The sequence below is a fragment of the Labrus mixtus genome, chromosome 12, assembly GCF_963584025.1.
Source record: "Labrus mixtus chromosome 12, fLabMix1.1, whole genome shotgun sequence".
NCBI lineage: Eukaryota > Metazoa > Chordata > Actinopteri > Labriformes > Labridae > Labrus > Labrus mixtus.
This window is the reverse complement of record NC_083623.1, coordinates 4,759,382-4,778,258: the sequence shown is the minus strand read 5'-3', so window position 1 is coordinate 4,778,258 and position 18,877 is coordinate 4,759,382. Positions and strand designations below refer to the sequence as shown.

The window sequence follows — 18,877 nt, the reverse complement described above, 5'->3', positions numbered from 1 at the left end:
CATTTTAAAAGAAAGCTGTATGTGTGTTTAATGTCTGGAAACCACTGCTCTAAAGTAAGACTTTGTTGTGACCGTGTTCCTGTCAAAGATACTCTGTTGTTGTTGTTTGTTTTTGTTGGTGCTTAAACTCCACCTTCCTTAGAAATGAAAACGTCCCCTCCACAGAGAAGCCTCTTCTAGACTTATCAGTTATTATCTATTATATAAGAAATGTTGAACCTGAGCGAGGCCCCCTCCGACCTGCAGTGCGACCACAAAGGGTTAATGCACCTGTTACCTCGGTGACTCCTCGTGTTGTAACGCTCCGGGTTGGAAAAAAAAAAACTTCATTTTATTCCTTAAAAAAAACAAAAAACACTGTTTAAATCAAAGTGCTGAATCTAAAATCTCAAAGTGCCCATGAAGTAATAATTAAAAAGAAGGATGGCCACTCCTCGCCCAGCAGATAATTATATTTGATTAAATCCATCTTTGTCTCTGACGTTTCCCAGAACTGCTCATCTGCTCGCTCCATATCATCCGGGGATTCGTGGTATTGTTGTGGTCTTCACTTTTCTGTGTAAACGGGTAAAAATATACGTGATCTAAACACAACGTATCCTTCAGAAGTCATTGTGTAATAGTCAAGTGTTTGTCAAAGTGGGGTTCCCGACCCCTCGGGGGGGGGGGGGGGTAATCGTTCAATAACAAAACCACACACAGTACTCGAGTAAATCTTATGCTGCCTTCAAGTGCTCCTCTTAAACGCTGTAATTCCCAGCTGTGAAGACCTAATTATTGTTTTTTTTTTCTAACATTTATCTTAGTTTTTTAAACCTTTCTAAGAGAGACAGGACAGTGGATAGAACCAGAAGTCGAGGAGAGAGAGAGCGGCCAATGAACGTGCAGGAAAGGAGCTAGAGGTCGGATTTGAACCCGGACCACCTGCTTCGAGGACAACAGCCTCTTTTGATGCGGTGTACGACTTTACCACTAGTCCACCGGCGCCACTTCCAATTTCTGTCTTGGGATCTTGATCAGTTTGATCATTCGTTAATCAACCTCATGATTTTGAGATAACGAAGCTTGTTTCCTCAACTGGATAGTTTTTCTGGCGATCTAAAGAAGAAAAAAAAACAACAAGCTGCTCACTGTGATAGGCCCGACCACGACCTGCCACGCGACCATTGCCCTCGCTGAGGAAAATGAACCCTTTTTCTGTGTTTGTTTTCTGCTTTTTCAGCTCTAGGGTTACGAGAAAAATAAGCACAGACTATGAGGAAACTCCTGGAAATATCCAGTTATCATGGATAAAACGTATGGATGCATGTCCACTTAGGGCTTCCATAATAAATAAGAATATTAATGATGTGTTTGTTGGCATGCAGGTCAGACCTGGGTGCAGTTTTGTCAGATGTTAGTTCATGTTCCTCTGTCTTTACTGTGTGAAGGCTGACGGGTCATGGAGAGAAAACTGTCCTTTTAAAATCAGTGTTTTTACACTGATTATTAAAATATTACTTCACAGACATTAAGGTTTATTTAACCTCGACTTTAGTTGTTTTTGGAGCCTGTTCCCTGACTGGCAGGTATCCGAGCGGTGACATGTAACGATGTCTGGGACTTGGGCCAAACTGAGCGCACAGAGGCAGAAAATGAAGTGCGGTTTATTTTCACCGTATAAATGAACCTGCTGTCTTTCACACACTAACCTACATGTTTCTAATGACTCATCTACAACTTCCACCACCCTCTTCTTTCAGGCATGCCGTGATGTTTAGCTCGACAACAACTATTATGTTGGGAAAAAGGAAAAAGGAATAAAAACAAACCTCACCAATCGAGCAGCGTCCAGGAGTCACAGCCTTGAACTTTAAACAATGAACATTTTACACCAGAGGTATTTACTTCTCAGAATGTTTCTTACCTGTATTTCATCACACTGTATTTAAATGATGTCATGCTTTAGGCAGCAGAGAGGCCCTGTTTACACTTTGCTTCAACATCCATCCTGGTTAATCAGAAAACAAGTGGACAGCACTTAAGATGTATGGAGGCTGTAGTCCTCCAAGCGGGCGGCCCAGGTTCAAATCCAGCCTGTGGCTCCTTTCCCGCATGTCATTCCCTACTCTCTCTCTCTCTCCCTGATTTCTCAAAAATAAATCTTTAAAAACAAAAACAATGTGTCACCTTTAAACTCTTGGATTTGGATCTCACTCGCCCGCCTAAAGCCTGATTTGTACTTCTGCGCCGATTCTATGCCGTAGCTTATGTCGAGGGTTCTTGTAGCCCCGTACCCGTGCAGACGCCTGCGTCCGATATCTGACGTTAACCTCCTTTAAAAATGTAACATCGCATCGAAACCACGCAGACTGCAAGGCCTGTGATTGGTCCGCTGAGTAGCATCGTATTTCCACCATTTAGCCGACAGCATTTCGGGGGATCGCTGCCATATTCAAAATTCTGCTGAAGGAAAAACGCTTTGGGATGATATTTATCAGCTCCAAATCCAATATTATACGCTCGGTTTCCTGAACACAAACAGGGAGCGAAAGCGGCGAAACTTGCGACATAAGAAGCGTAGAAGTCTCACTACCAACTAGCGTTTTGAAAGATGTAAATGTTTCCCCTTTATTTGATAGGACAGTGGAGAGAGTGGGAAATTGGGCAGAGATAGTGGGAAGACGTGTGGGGAAGGAGCTACAGGTCGGACTGGAACCATGGGCCGCCGCGCCCAGGACCTACATCGGGTGCGACCTCACCGCTGGGCCATCTGCGCCCCACCAACTATAGCGTTTTTAAGGAGTATGCAGATACGCACCAACCAGCTCAACATCCATTCATTTTCTTCCGCTTACCCCGAGGTCGCGGTCAACCCAGACTTCCCTCTCCCCAGCAACACTTTCCAGCTCCTCCTGGGGGATTCCGAGGCGTCCCCCAGCTAACCCTTCACATGCAGATAAATCACAAAGTGCACAAAGACTGAATGTTTCATCCTCTACACCCAGCGGGAGAGACAGCATCGTTCTCCCAGTTGAGGAGTTGCTCCCTAATGCTGCCCAGGATGCATGAAGCGTCTCCACTCCGCTGCGTCCGGGTTTGTTCACACCTTGCATTAAGGCTGTCCACTTGGTCGCCATGGATGAGTGTTAATGCAAGGGAGTAAAATGTCCTATAAGTGCACAAGAGTGAGCGTGAACAGCAGAGGAAAGTGCTGTTTACAGAGTCTATACTCTCACAGAGCAAAGTCCACATCAGGCTCCAAAACATCCCTTCACATCAGGCAACATTGAAGCTGCTGATCTGTAATTCAAGTTTGTTGACATGGTTCCAACGGCTGTTTATGTGCTGGGAAAAATAATTTAAAAAAATAAAAAAACACCTGATTGTGAAGTTCCTCTCTGCAGACATTGACATTGTTTTCCTCAGGAGTCGTTTAAAACAAACATGGAATAAGAGTAAATATTTTACTCTCTTTGTTTAGATGTCAAAAACACTTAATTAAAAATAATTGAGTTTCAGATCAGCTGAATTTGTCCAGACAATAACCTGATTTGTAAACGTGTAATCGGTCAGACATGTGACGTCAACAGTTTGCTTCTGCTGCTCCTCAGAAATATCTTTTTTTACGAGTTATGAGCACCTGAGTGACCCTTCAAAGACGTGATGATGATGAGTGGGAAACTGGAAAATGTCGATGATACCCAAAGTTGCCAAGTTGATACTTCTGTGTTAAACTCAGGGCAGCAAAAAAGGCGGGAAAGCTTGACAACGGCGTCAACAAGTGACTGAGGCAACACACCACACACAGTTTGCTGCAATTTGCTGATTATGATGTTATTTATTCTTCCAAACTAATTGAAAAATCAGCTACATACCTGATGGAGCTCAGTCTACGTTCTTCATTCTGGGGCTGAAGCATCAAAGAGCTCCGTGCTTCTTTCTTTTGGTAATTAAACACCAGCCGTGCAGAAATTTAACTTCTAGCGTCATTGTTGGTTTTTTTTCTCCCAACCAGAGCACTCAAACGTGTCCGTGTGTGTCGTCTTTACGGCTGCACAACTGGGAAGTACATAATGTCCCAGGTGCATGTGCATTAAAACAGATTTGCAGCTTCTAAAGAGGGAATACTTCCCCCTGGTGATCAAACTCAAATAAAAACAATAAACTAATAACAGATACATTTTTTTATCCTCACTGGAACGCAGTGATTAAATATGTTGAGAACCTTCCTCCACGAGAGGTGGAACCATGAAGGGATTATCTCACCGCCCGCTCACTATATGAACACAGCCAACTATTAATCCAACCTCAGGAAAGAAGAACGACTCAGATGTTGTATTTCATTTTTTTTAACCAGTAAGAATGTTAAGTTAAATCCTTAATGTATAAATCTCTTCTTATTCTTATTTTTTTATATTTTAAGTGCTTATTTACTATATCTATTCTTATATTGTTTTATTTGCTTTGATAACCTGCTGCTGTAACACCACAATTTACCAGTTTGGGATCAATGGGATCAGTAATTATATTCTATTCTATAAGCAAAGGCATTTTTTTATTTATTATTCTGTCTTTGTCTGTTTCTTTTTTCCTCCTTTTTCTCCCTTAGAAGAATTTGGAGGGGTAATGTAATGTATGTAAATATGTATGTAAATTTAAGCATATGAGGATGTGTGTGTACATGTATATTTATGTGTTTATATATCATGTATACTGACGCACATCAGCATTGAAGTACATACATAGTGTGAAAAAACAATAGTGACTGTAGTTGAAAGTTGAACATCTTGAATCTTAAATTAAAGGCTTTATGTGTGATTTTTTTTGATCCAGCAGATGTCGCCCTTGAACACCAGCATGAAACCAAAACAACTCGCGCTGCATTGTTGTGTTAGCATGCTAATGCTAGCGATCTTTATTATGCTCGTATCTTCACACTGCATGTAAATTTACCTGAAATGAGCGTGATCTAGAAACACAGTTAAGCAGTGAGTACAGTATGTTATTCTTCTTTTCTCTAGTCCCTCAATTAAACAACTTTTATACACGAGGGGAGGAGTCAGCCGGCCGTCCGGGCGATGTAAACAAAGTGAAGATAGGACTCTGAAAACTCTGAAAACATCACAGACAGTGGGACTCGGGTGTTACACCCATTGTAGACAGTCATGACTCACAGAGTTATTTTCAGAAGAGATACTTGATTTATATTATATTTAAGTGTGAAAAATCACATATAAAGACTTTCACCAGATTTCCATTTTGCCTCTTATATATTTGTTTTGGCTCTGACTCCATTAAAAGATGGTTCTCTGCTTCATCACAGGTGACAGATTCTCATACTCCCCATTGTGACCTGCATCACTCTGCAGACCGGCCCTCGTCTGGTCACCGTAAAGACAGCAGCACAGAGGTCTGTCTGTTTACAGGACACTCGTTGGCTCGTTGGTAAAACTCCCTCCTTCTGTCTCTACAAACATCTCAGGCCGTACACACACATCTCAAAACTGGGTCACTTTAAAAATGACGGCTAAGCTGTTTTCTTTTTTTTTTTAATCATGCAGCGTTTTTAAAGAGCGAGTGTCTGACACAGCGGTCGATGTTGTGCTTTGCCTCATGGTCACTTCCTGTCAGCACCTGTGGTCACTTCCTGTCAGCACCTGTGTGTCCGATCAAACTTAAAGCTGTTTGTTTGAACTTACTGACATTATTTCCTCTTTTCTAGATCCTTGCTTGTGAAAATGAATTAAATGAATGCATAAGTCTTACAACACAGAGAAAAATGCTCCGTTTCAAATGTGCTCTCCTTGTGATGTCACAGTGGGATTCTGGTAAAAAAAAAAAAATCCCCTCCCCTCCCCTGGTATCTCCACCCATAGACTCCACCTCCAGACTAGAGCAAAACTTTTTCGCAGATCCGCCATTTTTATTGTCTCGACAGAGGAGTGATGTCAACCGGGAAAACTCAGGGGGCGGGGTCATCGCATTTAAAGAGACACACACATCAAAACGGAGCGTTCTGAGAGAGCTGGTTTATACAGGGTCACAAACCTCCTCTGGTGCTTGATTCATGTTATATTTTGAACAAAGCACAGCACAGATGTTTCATTTAGACCACAGGGGACTGTTTGAGAAGGTGGGAAAAGGGGGATAATATGTCCTCTTTAAAGATAATTACAGACTTTTGGATTAGTGGAGAAACATGTATCCATGTATGTTTTGTAGGTCATAGTTCTCAGTCTTTTGCACATGTTTAAAGTTATCTTCTTGCAACATATTAAGCGTGCTTGGAGATGTATTGCTGATTTTACTTTACAGGGATTTGCTATTTTGGACACAAACGATTAGGAGAAATATGGATGGAGATGTAGGCTACTTGTCAGATTCACTGTGTCCTCATAAAAATCTGGTGTGGTTCATATCTGTTTATCTGTTTATCAATATATATATATTCTATTTTGTTTTATAATGTTTCAACGCTGAAAAACTCCCCAATTTGCAAAGAGGAGGAACAAAACTGCCCCAATGATGGTGTTAAAAAAAAACATGCTCTGTGCCTTTATGAACGATGTATCAGACGGTGTGCAGCACTGTGTCCCAGACAGACACTCTGGATCCTGCACAGAGAGGAGGCCTCAGACCTGCTGCTTTTATACTCTCACCTGTGTCGATAACAACGTGTCATTGATAACAACATCTATAATAATCAACAGTCGGGTCCTCTTTCTATCTGTACAGAGTGGGGGGATTCTGCCCACTGCTCCAGCTACCCCCCACCCACCCCCCCCTCTCACATGAACGCGCATTGGAGAAGCTCGGCGCGCACCAGCAGCCCTGTTTGTTTGTGTTGAGAGATTGGAAATGGCGGAGAGCAGAGACCAAAAGCGATAACTTGGGGTTTGCATTAGCGTGTGCGCCGTCATTGAAACGCTGAAACCACCAAAAACGAGTGATTTATCGGAGTTCCTCTCGGTTTGCAAGCTGCCGACGGGACACAAGAAGTCCGACACGGGGGTTTTCAAAACAAGGTTCGGGGATTTTTTTTTTTTTTTTTTTTTTTTTTTTGTAGCAAAGCTGGGTTAGCTGAGCTAGGCTAACCGTGCTTGCTAGCTTCCAAGTCGTGTGTGTGTGTGAGTGTGTGTGAATTTAACTACGCAGGCTTGTTTGTCAACATAAGCTGAGGTTAAATTGCGAGCCAGGCTAAGCACGCCAACTTTCACTCCCCCCCCCCCCCACCTCCAAGCTTGGTCTTGGGGTTGTTGTTTTTTTTTTACAACATGTATGTACGCAATTTAGCTGACTGCAGGAATCATCTACCAAAGTAAAGAGTGGATGCAAAAAAAAAAAAAAAAAAAGTCCTGACATCTGAGTGAGTTAAGCTGGTTAGCTCGGTTGGCTAACTGGCTCGTTTTTACGCGCTGTCCTGTTACGCGCATGGGAATCAATCACCCAGCGTGACACCTTTTATTGCAAGAGGATCTTTATTTACAAGTCACGCTGAGAGGACAAACACAGGTATGTATCACCGCCTTTTAAAAATGCATGACATGTCAAAAAGCAAGGGGGGTTTTGCATATGCTCATTGCTCAGGGCCTCCAAAAACACACGCCTGACTCATTGTTGATTTTTCCACACAACGCTGCTACAATTCACCGACACCATCTTCTTCTTCTTCTTCTTCTTCTTCTTCTGACTGAATACATAACATGCAGTGTGGTGTGGTGCTTGCTGGGACATTTTTGCTCCTTCCTTTTGCTTCGCCACCTGCAAAGAAAAAAAAAAAAAAAAGACACCAAGGCTGTTCTTATGTAAGATTAGAGACACATCGACCTCACGGTGTCGCTGTGATTTGTTTGATTTCTTTTTTACGCGCCCTGAACGCGAAAACTTAAAGGACAGTTTGACCTCTTGGCAGAAGAGGCTGTCCGGTTTGTGTGAGGGGTTAACCCCTCACACAAACACATGACTGTGTGTGTGTACTCTGCTCAGATAAGATGAAACAACATGCATGCTTTAGATGAGATGTTCGACTCTCTGATTAGGATTCATGTAATCGAGACACATTCACCTTAGCTGACCTCGGAGTCTTTGTGGTCCTGGTGCTGTTTTTGGAGGAGTGGATCCCTTTGTGATAAAGATGTTTCTGAATGTGGAAAACGTGAATCCCAGCAAAAAAAACAAAACAACAACAACACTAGAATAGAAAATAAGCCTTTGTGGTCATTACACATAGATCACAATGAAATTTGCTTTGCTCCTCTTCAACATAAATAGAATTCATCCACACACATGCATCCAGAAAAGTTTACACAGAGGAAGATAAAAAAAGTGTTGTTGAACCTCTGCACAGTAATGGACATTACAAGGCTTTAATAAAATGTGCCATTTTTTTTAATAGATATGAAGTCATGTTGAATGAGATGTTGCACACGAGCAGCGGTCAGAAAAACACAATATTGCAAAATTGAATATTATGCAGCGTTGTTGTTGTTGCACCTTTAAAGACAGATGTTGCACAATAAAAAAAGCAGAATATTGTTTGTTAATGCACCATAAGTGATGAAACATTGCACTCTACTGCCTTAGTTTTGTATATTTGTATATATTATTATTGTTTTTGTTATTATTTTTATTTGGTGTTTATGTTTAATTTTAATATTTTATTGTTGGCATTCATTGTGGACAGCAAAGAAAGAATTTCATTGTACAGGGAAACATGTTTCCTACTGTGCACATGACAATAAACATTTTGAATCTTGAAACATTGCACATAAATGTTGTGCTCAGTGATCTGTGGTTACATGCAGGTCCTGTCGGTGTTGTTTTCGGGAGGGGGGGGCGGGCAGTGTTCAGGTGAAGTTCACTCGATAAACGACCATCACTGTGTTTTTAATGAGAATACTAACTTCAAAACGTTTATTTGAAAGCTTCAGCACTCGTGATGTGTCAGGAACAGACGGTGCATCTTCAACTCTGAAACCTTTGATTTGCAGTGATTTATTAGACAATGTCGCGATTCAATTGGTTCATACCTGCAGCAAAGACGACCCCCCCCCCTCTAATTAAGCAGCACTGTAAACAAACTGAGATTGTTGCATGAGAGAATTTTTAATTAAGAGTAAATGCACACCATTAATCATCATCCAAACATGCTTTAATTTGCAGTGACTCAAGCCTTAAATGACCGACTTCTTTATGCATTATTGGGAGCAATGTTTTTGAGTATTAATATCTATCAGCACTGCAGCCGATCGGCCGTGAAGGATGTTTGATTTCTGCTTCACAATGTGCCCTTTGTGCTGTCGTTGTTTGGGCGATCGGTGGTTCTGTTTTGAGAGGAGTTTTGTCTTTAACATGTGAACAACGATGTCTGATATGTCGCTTTCTTTAAACTGAAGTACAGGGTGGGTTTTGTACCAGAACCCATTTGGAGGATTTAAAAAAACAACCTCAAGGCTGTAAGTGTTATATAATGTTAAGTTCGCCCACATCTGTATCCAGGATGTTTAAAAAAAGAAAGATGTTTTCAGGAGGACTTTGTCTCTTAATGCTGCAGGTTTGGATGATATCCAGGAACTTCTGTTATTGACCTATAATTTGATAATTTGCGTAAAGCACACATTGTTTTCATATAAAAGTTAGCCTCATGTAGCCACTTAAAGCAACAGAAACCGTTTAATCACATTAAACACTTGATTTTCTCCCCTCCACACAATGGCTTGTTTAGCTTGTTAATTCAATTCTTCAAATTCAATTGAGCACTTTTTTTGTTTTTGTTCAGCTCGGTGATAGCAGCTCAAACAGGATGTCTGTTTGTGTAGCATTGGAGCGATGCAGACTTTGCCATGTTGGAAGTGAAAACATTGTAGCTGGGCCTCTCTCTGGGGTAAGATGTGGCCCAGATAAGAAGTCAGGATATAGAGTTCACTGTAGGCCTCTATTATTCAGTTCAAAGTTTGAAAACTCCGCTGCCACAGTGACTGCCCGAGGACACGCTCACTGTAAACAACACAACAAAAACACTGGAGTGAGGCAGTGGAAAACAGGCTTCATCTTCAAACTTCAAACTTCAAACTGTAAGAGCCTGACATGTGCAGTAAAGGAAGAATCTGTGATTTTTCATACTTAAATATAATATAAATCAAGTATATCCTCTGAAAATAACTCTGTGAGTCATGACTGTCTACAATGGGTGTAACACCCGAGTCCCACTGTCTGTGATGTTTTCAGAGTTTTCAGAGTCCTATCTTCACTTTGTTTACATCGCCCAGACGGCCGGCTGACTCCTCCCCTCGTGTATAAAAGTTGTTTAATTGAGGGACTAGAGAAAAGAAGAATAACATACTGTACTCACTGCTTAACTGTGTTTCTAGATCACGCTCATTTCAGGTAAATTTACATGCAGTGTGAAGATACGAGCATAATAAAGATCACTAGCGTTAGCATGCTAACACAACAATGCAGCGCAAGTTGTTTTGGTTTCATGCTGGTGCTCAAGGGCGACATCTGCTGGATCAAAAAGTTGTATATTCTTCCTTCCTAACCCTAAAGATGAAATAAGTCACACTGTCTGACACCTTTTGACTGAGTGGGGTCTCTTCCTCTCTCCTCAATGTGTGACTGTGATGTGCAGAAGAAATAGAAGACCCTTAAGCTGGTCTTGTCACAGAGCGGTGACTCACACGCTGTAGTTTCACCTCAAGAGTGTGTGCATGCTGATGTGGAGGCAGATGAAGGAGGAAACTGTAGTATCACAAGTCCCACATGAGACGGTTTAATCCCGTGCATTTGATTTTTTCATTCTATGGAAAGGCAACTCAAACACGCTCTAAAGCTCACCTAAGGATGAGCCACATCTCGAGGCAAATTGTTGGGAGTGGGAGCCCTCCTCCTCCCCAGCTTAGCTCTGTGTCTGTATGGAGAACGAGCAGCCATTTTAGCACGCAGCAGCACTACTGCTGCTGCTGCTGCAGCCTGCCTGACACTGTCACAGCATTCTTCAGCTGGAGTATGTGAGTGAGCATAGCTGAACCCCCACGAGGACACCTGCAAACAACCTGTTAAAACGTCACTCTGCTGCTTTTATACTGGCTCAGAAGATAACTCAGGGAATGCTGATGAATGTTGTATGTGGTGGATGGATGTGTGAGGCTCACCTGCCACACTGGTTAGCAACTTTTTGGATGATAGCTCGTACTCGTAGATGTCATAAATAACAAAGAATTGTGCTACTCGATGGGAATATTCCATGGAAAAAAAATGAAGTTTAGTAAATATCCGGGTTGTTAGTGCTTTAATTTGAGCGTGTTCATGTAGCTGCAGAAGTTTTATATACATTTTATATTATACCACCATGAGCTGAGTCAGCATCTCTAAATCAGCATCTTTCGCTTATTTAATCCTTAAACATTCGATATCTTCGTCCTCATTTTTCTTAATTGACCCGCTCCGTCGTTCTCCTTCTGTGAGTAATGTCAACTTCTCTAAAGCAGGATGATTTATGCAAACGGGCGATGTAAATTTAATCCGTTGCCTTGGCTCTACTTGGTCGTCTTCATTAACCCTCAAACATGTTCGCTCTACTCCACTCCTCCTGCTTGGAGGTGGTACAAGTAGCCTCCTCTTTCTGCTGTGTGTCACGCTGGAGGCGGGGTTATTAGCTCAGGTTCATAATGTAGCCAAAGGTTGAAGATGTTGATATATGATCGAGATCTTTTTTGAGATTTAGAACTTAAAGATTTGGCTGCCATATTGTGAAGAACATTTAACACTTTTTGTACATTTCAAACTTATTCTAGTCTGCTCTCTGCTAAAATGTGATACCCTACAAGAAGTCCACTGAAGCCTGGTTTATACTTCTGCGTCCAATCAACGCAGTAGCGGCCGACGCCATCGTGTGAACTACATACTTGAGCGTTGGCGTGTCCTCGAGCTCAGCCGTACTCTGCCTACAAATGCTAGTTGACAGTCTGATTTCTACGGTTGTTTTCTGTCCTGTCACATTCTCTGCTTGTTTGTGTACAGGAAACCATGGCAACGTAAAGTCAGCGTATTGAGTTGGAGCTCTGGAGCTGATAAATATTGAGCAGCAGTTGATTACACTGGCTTGTAGAGTTCTTCTTTCTGCAGAGTTTTTGAAAAGACAGCAGTACAGGAAATGCAGGAAACAGGATGCTACCCAGCGGTCCAATCAGAGGGCTAGGAGCTGAGTTGTTTCGATGCGTGGTTACTTTTTTAAGGAGGTGCAGAGGCGTATAAATCCGGCTCAAATGAAAAACGTTGTCACCCTCGCTAGTCTTGCATCACAATTCCAAGTTGGTCAAATTCATTATTATTTTTATTAACTAAGGAAAGTAACTGAGCATGTACGTGCATCACCACTTGACCTTCTGGAGGGTGATAACACTTCCATACAGCGCCCTCTGCTGGTGGAAGAGAAATGCTAGTTTTAACACAATAAAACTCAAATTAAAGTCTACTTGACTGGGGAATTAATCTCGTAATATCGGCACATATCTGTGATAAAATTAGCCGATACCGATAGTAACATGATACGCCGATATTATCGGCTTGTCGATTAATCGGTCGGGCTCTAGTTTTTATAATAACAAAATAAAAACAGGAGAAAATAGTTATAGTTCTATTCAATCTGTTTTTTTTTTATTAGATTGGATCCACATTAAGAGGCAATCCACCCCTCTGTAGTAAATCTGTAATTAAATTTTTTTTTTAATTTCATGTACCTGCAGCTTGTGGTTCTTGTTTGTTTACTTTAGTGATTTGAAGGAATGCTATCTTTTTTAATGCAGTTTTGCTTTAATCCAGGTGTGATATCTACAGTTGTTGTCTTGTATCAACATCTGTTTGCGGGGCTTTGTTTATTTAGTCCTGGCAAATGAGTATTATCACATTTGCATTAAATAAACCCCCTCTCTTCAAGATCTTGATCATCTTTGATCGGATGCCATGGGATTTGGAAGAGCTCTCGTTGCTGCAAAGCTGAAACAGATCCGTTCCTGGTGCCTGTGTGCTGTTGTTTGTCCCTCGAATCCAGCTCTCTAAGGCAGGAACACACACGTATACACACAGTACTGTATTCAGCTGCTGTGAGCGAGCAGAATGCAGGGGGAAGAAGAGAAGAGCGCCGCCGCTACGATTCCTCGCTGCCTTCCTGCTGTCAGAGCGATGGCCTACATTCTCGCCTGTAAAGAGGAAGAAAGAAAGAAGTAAGAAAAAAAGAAAAGGCCAGTGCAGCAGACTGTGAGAATTTGTGAGGGCTGGGAGGAAATGGAGGGAAGGAGGAAAGGTAAAGGCGGAGAATGAGAGAAACAGAACGACCACGAACAGGAAGAAATTGATAGGGCAAGCGAGAAAACAGAGCGCCGAGAGAGCACGGTTTGTTTTGAGTGAGTCGAGCCCCAGTGGCCCAATTTTCACGAACAGGGTCAGGCCACAATGAGAAGAGTCGCACAACAGTTTGTACCTTCCTGTGTGGATGTGGTAGGTTTTCTTTTGAGATTGTTTTCACTGGAAATACAGAAAGTGATGCAGAGAAAAACTCTTCTTCACAGGTTCTGTGTCCTCTGCTGCTTGTGACTCAGAGGAAGTTTAACAGTTGTGGGTGTCTCACCTGAGATGTGATGGGAACAGTGCATAATGAACATATGGCTGTGTAAACACCTTTTTGTGAAATGAAGCATAAAGGTCTGCGAGGTTTGAAAACGGGTGGGCGGTCAACATTTTCCACTCGGATATTTAGCTGTGAAAAGTTGCAGTCAGCATTTAAGTTTGTCTCAGTTATTTGTTATTTCACCTTAGAAGGCTTCAACTCGGTGTACGCTTCCCAGTTTTGTTGTCCTTATTTCTACATCCTTGATTCCTTTCCTGTTTCCTAATTTCCTCCTACCTGATGTGAGAGGAGTCAAGGCAACAGCTGTGTGACAAAGTGAGATATCTCTGCCTCAGATTTTGGTTAAAGCTCGATGATGTGTTTGATGATCTTTGATACATGAGCATATTTTTCATGACAACTTTTGTATTCTATTCTATTCATAAGATCTAAGTTCGGAGGTGACTGAGGCGCAGCATTAAGCCTTCCACGACTGCAGTGTGACCGTGTAAAAGCATTTCTTTAAACCCAGGCCTCTATATACTGTATGCATGCTTTGTTGGAAAGCGTTTCTCGTTTACTGTCATTCATTCCTTGAATTTCTAGAGGTTGATGTTCTCGTATATTCTTTCTCTTCTATGTTAGCCACGAGTCAAGGACTATTTTATCAAATCAAGGCCGTCTGAAGATGCTGTCAGGATACTACCGTGATTCATCAGATAAATAGATTTTAAAGTATTGTTACTTAGAAGCAGTTATGATGATGATGATTACGGTAAGCAGACTTGCTCTTATATTTCCTCTTTTTCATCTTCTGACTACTCAGATCAGTAATAGTACATTGCCATTTACCGCGTTTGTGCTCATTCACACACAGTTGACCATGCATTAGGAGCAAATTATGGGTTTTAGTATGCTGCCCAAGGACACTTGAACTGACGTGAACTGGAGTAGCCTCAGATCACATCCAGTGAGAAACCATTGCTTGTTGACTGATATCATTTGTCACAGTCATTACGGTAAATTCAGGCTTGGATATGTTTATTCTGAATGCTCATATCACCACATCCATTTAATTGAGCAGCCACATAGACGTTCTTTGGACGAGGGAGGATGAATTTGAAGTTTTAAAATGTAGATAGCAGATTTTCTATCATATCGGCATCGTCTACCCAAAGTGAAAGTATTAGATAACAAGTCAACATGATACACTACCTCTCTCTAGGCACACCTGAGAAATATCCACGACCTATAACAGTCAGGTGACTGTGAGAATAGTTTTGAGTCATGCCCATGTGTTCTTCATTAATAATTGCATCGTCATTGAAATGGGTCCAGTTTCACTTTCTTTTCACGATAAACTGATGTTGTTTTGGCCACTGACTCAGGCCTGGGGGATTACTAATGCAACAGGACTGTGTGAAGAGGAGCTGGGGATGAGTGGAAGCTAGTGGAAGTAAATGTATATATGGGCTAAAATCACAAACTGCACTTATTCGCCTAGAGGGGCTCTTCAATATGTATAGCACACAACCTCCTCTTTCCTCAGACACTCAATGCAGTTTAAAAAAAACATTAACAGACTTGCATAGTAGCATACAGTTACAGCTGCAGGGCCTAATGTACATTTAAAAGGCTAAAACAAACCCCATGTAACACAATGAGAAGCGGTGGTACCCATGAACACTGTGTGTAAGGGCTTTGGCTTTGTCGGGAGTCAGAGGAAAAGCAGGTTGATTTATTGCACAGCAGAGAGGCTGCAGAGCAGTATAACACTGTTGCATCTGTGATGTCTAGACTGTGGCCATTGACTGAGGGAACCAGAGCGCCAAGCGGGAAAGGAAGTGTGAAGAACAATGCAGTGCAAATGTCTGCTGTTTGTGGTTTCACATATTCAAATGCCTACTGTAGGTTTACAATTAACAGTTATATTCACACCAATATCTGTCTGTTTACATCTTCTTCTTTTTTAAGTAGATGCAATCTGCAATAACTCACCAACCAAACACAGTTTTACAGAAACAACACCCCAGCACCCAAATGTGTGATGGGCTATAGCTCAATCTTAAATAACAGCACTTATGATGCAGTTGGCGATCTTTATGTGAAGACATTTGTAGGCTTTGGTTCAAGCTCAATCTCTAAACATCCAAAAATTTTAATGCCTGGGCGGCTGTGGCTCACTTGGTAGAGTCTCTCAACCAGAAGGTTGGAGGTTCAATCCCCAGCTCCTGCAGCTACATGTTTGATGTGTCCTTGGGCAAGACACTTAACCCTGAATTGCTCCTGCTCCTTCGTCGGCTGCGGATGAATATGTAATTTCCTTCTGATTGTCACTTTACATATCAGCCTCTACCATCAGTGTGTGAATGTGTAGGTGTGACCTGCGGTGTGAAAGCACATTGAGTAGTCAGAAGGCTAGAAAAGAAATATACAAGCTCAAGCCCATTTACCATATTTGAAGGCCTAACCTGAATTAAAACCAAAGATTACTCACAGACAAAACAAGCTACAGAAAAGGGGGAGTAGTAGAAAGTATAATATAGTACATGCAGCGTTTAGCATGCTAAGGTTATTTGAATTAAATGATTGAAGCTTCCTGATGTCTGTATGTTGTTCAGATGCTGCAAATCATCTTCAATTATTATCAATTATTTTATTATGAAAATAATTGATTATGACCCTTATCGTGAAGAAGTTGAATTGCTTGGGTGACATGATTATTAAGTGAAAAGCAAAGATAGCTGAAGTCCAGTCTGGTTGCTGGTAGCATACATGCAAGATTAAATCAATCGTGTGTTAGTCTGATGTCGAGAACATTTTCTTACTGTAACATCTGGTGGATAAGACGTACTTATAATATCTATGTTTTCAAAAATGAAAACTTGTTGACGTGGATAATAGCCTAAGATATTCCAAACATCCTCAGTTTATCTTTCTGTGTGATGCTAACTTTAGACCGCTAAAATCAAATGGTGAACATCAGGATGTATCTTAACGTTGTCATTTTGGACATAGCATGTTACCTTTGTTTCTCACTCGATCTTGTAATCCTGCTGGTTCTCTCTATGTATTATGATCAGTTTGTTTTCTTGCACAGTGAGTGCTGAAGCATTTTGCTCATTGGCTCATTGGCTCATGAATTTAAAGATTAAATTCAGTGTTTCAAGGGAAGGCGATGTGTTGCATAGCTGTTGTGTAATGCAGGCCTTGTTGATACATTTCATTGTTGGTAGTAATTATGCAATACATTCACGTGTACGTCATAAAGGAATCTTAAGCACATTATGGGTCTTTAAAAGGCCTAATATAATGTCTGTGTTTGTGGTTTGACTGCATGCCTATTTTCCCAGAGTGAATAGGCTAAAGCTCTTACCCCTCTATAATATTCAAGCCAATGTCCACTGAGCTTTCTGAGCATATTCTCTTTCTTGTCCCACTCGGCTGAGGTCACAGAGGTGTGGTTTCTCGGCTCAGCATGCCTGTAACACGACTTTTTGGACCTCACATGACAACTAAAAATGTATAAAGGAAAAAAACAGGTTTGGTGGGAACGCTAGACTGCAGTAAGAAGTGACTACACCATGGGAATCATGTCACAGGCCGCAAACAGGAAGAAGAAAATGTATTGTGTGAAATGAGGTTAAGGGAAGTTTACCTCTTCTGCTGATTACTGTAAAACCCTCAGGTTACCTGCAGCAGCTGCTGAGTCATTTCCTCCAATCATATTTTGACCCACATTTAAACTTGATTTTAGGAGTTTTGCTAATAAATTCTTCTTAGAGTCTTGATGCCATTAAGTATTTTAAAGAATTTAACATGTCCATTTTTTACACTAACATATCTAAATTAATGAAAAATGTACTAAACCTATGTTATATATTATTGTGTTTTGTACTTACATTACCTGAAATATTTCCAATAGTTACCGAAGCAGAGAAATCCTTCATTTTTTATAGTTGTTACACACCTGGTGACCGCCATTACAGAGCCGCCATGTTTATAATTGACGTGGAAACACAGGATTTTACGTCAAAGACCGCTACATAAGGAAGCATGAGCTGCTGTGATAAAAAAAAACCTCATGTTAAATATACTTGGAGACATTGTCAGTAAACATATTGTCTTCTTCAGGTCAGGTCTTTTGCACGTTTGTCTCGACTACGGTCAACTCGGAGTTCGTTTTCATTGAAAAATGGGAATAGCAGGTGAATCACTCCCATGATTCCCCGCCAGCCTCGACATCATATTTTTGTTATTGTTTTGATTGAGAGCCCCCTGGTGGTGGCATTTACTTTGATTGTACTCTTTATGTTGAAGTCAATTAGGCCTGAACTGGTGGACTGGCTTAGACGCTGGTTCAGTTCGAAGCAACAAAAACTATGTCCAACACATTACTTCATTTTGGATCCGTCGATCCATTTATTTTCAGTCACAAATGTACTCAGGATTCCAATTATCTGATCTAATACCAAGCAACGTCCAATAAGTAACAAAATACAAGAGGTTACACACATTGATCATACTTCCAAGCCGACACAGTCAAAAACATTTTGCCTCCATTCACAACTGGTGCCAGTCGCCTGCACTCATGGCTTTATGCCCAGCACAAACGGAGACTCCGTCCAGTGTTCAAAGGCGGAATTACACTCAAATATTCAAGATACACTTTGGCTCCAACAGTCAAAGTGCCACAAACTTCTTTCATTTGTGCATTTTGTTTGAGATGCTGGAATTCATTAGTCATGCTGCTTTTGGTTGCCACGTTAGAAAACGTTTACAGCAGACAGTTGTTTGTTTGATGTTGCCACTGTAAAGGCCAACCACTTCCAGAGGACTGTGGAAACTTTCTGTTGGCCACAAACTTCCCAGTAGTCGTAGAGTGGAATGGTTCCATGTTGACATTTGACCTGTGTCTAAAGGGAACCATGGATTGTTATGACCTCAGGGAAGCTGTTGTAGTTCTGTAGCATTGACTGTATACTAAAATGGACGGCGCTTCCTGTTTTCCTTTCGTTGCACTGAATTGAAACCAGATTATCACCATGACGGGAGTTGACATAATGCGCTGGTGACGTAATTTGGAGCCAAGACGTGCAGAAGGGAGCTGGCTGGTCGAACTGACGCCAGGCCCTTTTCCCATAACCGCAGCATTACATTTAACTTAGCGATAGCTCTGTTGACAAAAATGTGCCTCCTTACAGCATTTTCAAGTAGATTTCCAATCATGGCGTTACATCTGCTCTTTTTTTAATATCAGATAACTCGTTAAAACAGAACTACTCAGAA

General features: G+C 41.4%; 1 protein-coding gene across 1 annotated transcript in view; it reads left to right on the top strand.

Annotated features, from left to right (window-relative positions):
* The first annotated feature begins 6,766 nt into the window (after positions 1–6,766).
* The window catches only part of ncoa1 (nuclear receptor coactivator 1), a 59,095-nt gene continuing 46,984 nt past the window's right edge, over positions 6,767–18,877 (top strand). The window contains exon 1 of the mRNA XM_061051614.1: positions 6,767–7,494. The gene's annotated coding sequence lies outside the window, so the exon portion shown is untranslated. The remainder of the gene's footprint in view (positions 7,495–18,877) is intronic.